The following is a 5,233-nucleotide window of genomic DNA, read 5'->3' as shown; positions in this document are numbered from 1 at the left end:
TATTTCAGAAAATACTTAACAGAATGTATAAAAAAGAGACAGGAAACAAAAAGTAATTTTTTATTACAGACCAAATAAAAATCAGAATGTATTTTAAATTTAAAAAAAAAAACACATTTAAAGCCAAAAATTGTATAAACATAAACGATTGTATATACAATATGTTTTTATATTAATACATCATAATTATTGTTACTGATTATCAAGATATTATTTAGTTTAAAAAAATTAATAACATCAAATTTTAATTTGTCATTCACTANTTATTATTTATGTTTTGTTGTTTTTAATTTTGGGAAAATTAATTATTTGTTTAATTTTTGGCAGAGGAAATCTGGATTATTGTTGTGAAGTAGTGTAAAGGAAGAAATGGAATTATTGTTGAAGATCAAAAGGGTTGTGAGGGTAGCCTACTGAAAGGATATCAAAAATCACTTGGATTCGGATTCCACATAACAGAATGATTCCTCTCAATTCAAAATTGAGTGAGACTTGGTTGGTCTCCAATCCTTTTTTTAATATATATTAAGGGAGATTTTGTAAAAAATCAGAAAATAATATTTTAAAAGTACTAATCTTTCTATGTTGTTAGGAAAATGGACCATCTTGGTAGTCACAAATAAAAATATATTCCAAACGTACAATTTGTTGGACAGATAATTGCATTTTGAAGTGTATTTTCCGAGCACTTTCTTAATTTTGTTTTCAAATATTAACTTCCAATTCATTAATTATTTGTAAGGACGAGTTTGATGTTTTTTTTTTTTCGTATAATATTGTCGTTTAAATTGAAAATACACAAGTCTTCTTCGAAGTCGATAGATATTTTTTGACCACAAAAATAGTTGATATGATGAATAAAAATTAGAACAGAATAGGTAATAATGAAGGAGTTGGTGTGAGTATAAATGTGGGTATTGGAAGTGCTTAATTCACAACACATATCAATCTAATTCTATACTATTCACTCTCTATTTCATCATCATGAATAATCTAAAATGCGCCACTGCCACCTTTGTCCGTCATCGCAACCCCATTCGCACCCAACCACGTCTCTCCACGTCTTTGCTGGTCACTCACCTCCATCACAACACTCTCGCTGCTCGTGCTCACGAGAAAGCAAGAAAAGAAAGGGAAGAAGCTTCAGCCTCTACTTAGCGCGTTCAAGGGAAAGAGGTGGAACCTGAACCTCCAAAAGGACAAAAAAAACATGAACCCTTAATTAGAATCAGAAAGAGAAGAGGATCTGGGTTTAGGAAAAAAAATTTAATAACAAAACCCTAAACATAATCAACCCCTGGATCTAAAGAAACCCCAAATCCATTTTAACTATAATTAAATAGTAACCTCACTTTTTAATATAACCTGAGAATTAATAACACGAAACAAGCAGGGGTTGAAGAACAACAGTGACAGGCGAGAGTTTGTGCGAGAAGAGAAATGCAAAACTTTTGAAGACTTTGTGATGGAATCCTTCCTGACATAGTCCTCTTAGTCGTATTTTTATATTTTATTGTATCTGTAGCTTAGCTTGCAAGGAGCTTGGGTCACTATAAATACCCAGCTCCTCTATTGTATTTTCACTTTTGAGAATAATAATGAGAATTAGAATTTCTGAATCAGAAAATAATTCTCTCTTGAAAGTCATAGGCTAGAGAGTCCAAAGACTCTCTCTCGCCACCTTCCAAGCACCTTTCCTATTTCTCAAATTGTTTCTTCCTCGACCATGCGCAAGTTCTCAAAAGTGCCTCGAAGTGTTCGCAAACGAACTTGTCTGACTCTATCATCACCTTTGAGGGATTTCTGCAGAATATCCCATGCTGCATGTGATGTTTCTGCGAATGATATCTTTTGAAATATCGTCTTTTGTTCAACTGCTAAGAAAATAGAATACAATGCTTCTGATCCTTTTTACGTGTTTCTATCAATGCGTCCTTCTCCTCTCTACTAAGGGACTCAAATGTTGTTGAGTCTGTAACATCTTCAAAGCCTTTTTCCACCAAATCCCACAAATCATGAGAGCGGAAATATACCTTCAACTAGATTGCCCAGGTATCATAATTTTCAGCAGTCAATTTTGGAAGTGGAACTTGAATGTTACTTGCCATGATGTAATCACAAATATTTGATCTGGCTCTGATACCAGATGTAGGAACAAGAATTTGTTGATTCCTAAATTCACTAAAAATACTTAAAATAGGAGAAGGGAAGAAACTTTATAACAAACTACTTATTATATTATATCTTTTGAATAAAGAAACTCTTTATATAAGTTTCTAACTATTACAGAAATAATGGTTTACATTCAATTATAACTATGACCATTAAAAAATTAATGGTGAGAACTATTTTAGGGCAAAAATTATATTCCAATCAATTGACTTATCGGAAGACTTGAGAAAGAAGGGTAACTTACACATCCTAAAACACACTTTTATATAAAAATAAATAAACCATTTTCCACCACTATCGTTATTATTATAGGAATTAAAATGGCAGCAGGTCCAAAAAACGCGCTTAAAGTCCACCAAATACCAACACCTATTTTCCATGCTTTTACCTATGATGTGTTACTAAGCCATAATATATAAGAAGCCATAATAAACTAAGTTAACATGAGTCGGAAAGTGAAGAATAAGGTGCTCTACTTATATATTAAACTCAAAAAGATAAACTATTTCCACAGTTTATTTGTTAAGAAATGTACCCATATGATAAAAGGTATTTTTTTAATCACTATAAACTTAATTTATCTGATGCATAGAATATACACTATAAATTACGTAGCATCTACTTCGAAATTGCTACCAAATGAAATGCTGTTGCTTTTATAGTATGAGACAAATTTGGTGGTTGTGGAATAAATCACTCATCGAACTCTTTTTTTAGGACAATAATTTCATTCCAAAGTCAATTGACTTCGAAGACTTGTGAATTTTCATTTTAAATTTTCACAATATTATATGAAGAACCAAACCATCAAATNCATCCTTACAAATAATGAAAGAGTTCCAAGTTAAAATTTGAAAGATAAAAAAAGTTAAGAAAGTTCTCTGAAAATGCATTTCACAATGCAATTGTTTTGAAGAAATTGTACTATTTGCAATATCTTTATTTTTGGATACCAAGTNTGTTAATTTTTCGTAACGAAATTGAAACAGTCCTAATTAATACAATTTAATGGTTTACATGAATACTAATTAATTTTATTTATTTTCATTTAGTAATAAAATACTCTATGAAAATAATTACTATTAGAAATTTGAACATTTTCTGCGTTTTCTTATTACTTTTTGTGAAGTTCATAACAAAAATATATTTTCAATTTTTTTTTCAAAAAATTTGTGAGTCCCGCTAATTCACTAGTGGAAAAACGCTATTTAACGTCGGCTATTTTGGACTTTTGACGTCACTTAAGGAACCAACGTCTATTTCAGTGACGTTAACTTAACATCAGTTAGGTAATGACAGACGTCTATCTAGACGTCGGCTTTGTAAACATCTGACGTCTACATAGACGTCATGCGTAGCCACAATAGACGTTAACATAGACGTCAGTGGTCAACAAAAGTGACGTTTGTACGCACTGGATCGTTTTGTCCACTATTACTTATTGGACGTCGCGTTATGCATTGATAGACGTCTAGAGACGTCAGTTTTGCATTAACCGACGTCTACTGGGTATTTTTTTTAAATAAAATTTTTATTTTTCGACTATAACCGCACCTGAAATTCAGAAAAATATCCCAGAACAATTGTTTATAATAAAGAATTGTTTGTTTGAGCTATAAATAGATATAATTCAATCAAAGATCAAAAAAATGAAATTATAAACTTAAACTAAACTTAAACCTAAGTAATTCAAAACAACAAAAATAAGTCTTGCTCTAGTTCCAATTTTGGAGAAGATAAGTTGCCCACTCCTGCCTTAGTTGCTTTATCGTGTCTTGGGGTAAAGCATATGGATTGTTGAAGCGCTGCACAATAAAGAAATATTGATTATGGTTTCATATATGTTCAAAAGAATTAAATGATTTTTTATGTTTTAAAAGTAAGCCTTATTATTACCTCACTCCAGCTATCTGTAATGTCAGCTCGAATGATGGTCTTAATCCAAGACATCACATAGTACCCACATTCCCATGAATCTAGCTGTTTGTTACACTAAAATGACAAATTAAATATAGTCAAGAATTAAGATCATTGAATAACAGTAAATGAATTAAAACTATAAATGCACCAAACCTTGGGATACAAGACTTGATTTAGCTGACCTCGAGATTTACCCATTACTCTATTTACATTAAAACAGAAAGTAATATGAATATAAGTATGAAATCATAAAAAATTAAGGCCGACATGAATTTAAAAGTCATTTTTAGAGATACACTTACCCTTGAAGCAAGGTTTTCAAGTCATTTTTCATCTTCCTTTGCAGCGAACAGAAGAAGACAACTGTACTTTGTTTGGGAATGAGGACCACCAGTTGCCAGTGAGCCCTGTTTGGAACATCATAAATAGTTAGTAAACTAATTAAGGAAACATTTAATTACCTTTTACATAAAACAACACATACCCATCAATGTATGGCACAAGGTATATGTCTCTATTTGACTCAGCCATCCATGTTTGCAAATCATCTTGCTTTATTTCAGCTGTGTTACCACAACGTTCAATGGTCTGAGGTTCAACAAATCCATAAACGGAAGACCGACCTTGGTCTACAATGACTGTGTTCATGTACCTATAACAACAAAGTTAACTTGTTACAAAGTAGGCATCTAAATTAAACTATTATGGTTGACAAAATTAACTATCTCACCATAGTTGAATAATGGAAATATTCAACTCCTTGTCTCCCTGGATGATCTTCGATACATCATTGAATGTGATATATACTGGCATATGGGGGGGAGACCAAATACTCGTAATTCCCAGTATATTTGTATTGATCCTTTGTTGAACTTGGGAAGGTTTGACATTAGCTTTGCTATGGGATTATCTTTTGCTTCAGTCGTGTCATCACCATCATCAGCATCATCATATTCAGGTATTGGTGCCTCATGCATCGGTTGCTTTTGAGGACGTGTGAACTGAACATAAAATTTTCAAAGTTATCAACAAATATTTTTAAATGATAATATAAAATTAGTAAAGATAACAATATTATACCTGTTGTGTACCAATGTGTGTGATAACCAATGCTCTAGGCCAGGCTAAAAAAGTTCCTATC

The sequence above is a fragment of the Vigna radiata genome, chromosome 1 (assembly GCF_000741045.1).
Source record: "Vigna radiata var. radiata cultivar VC1973A chromosome 1, Vradiata_ver6, whole genome shotgun sequence".
Taxonomy (NCBI): Eukaryota; Viridiplantae; Streptophyta; class Magnoliopsida; order Fabales; family Fabaceae; genus Vigna; species Vigna radiata.
Note: the sequence above shows the minus strand (reverse complement) of the source record.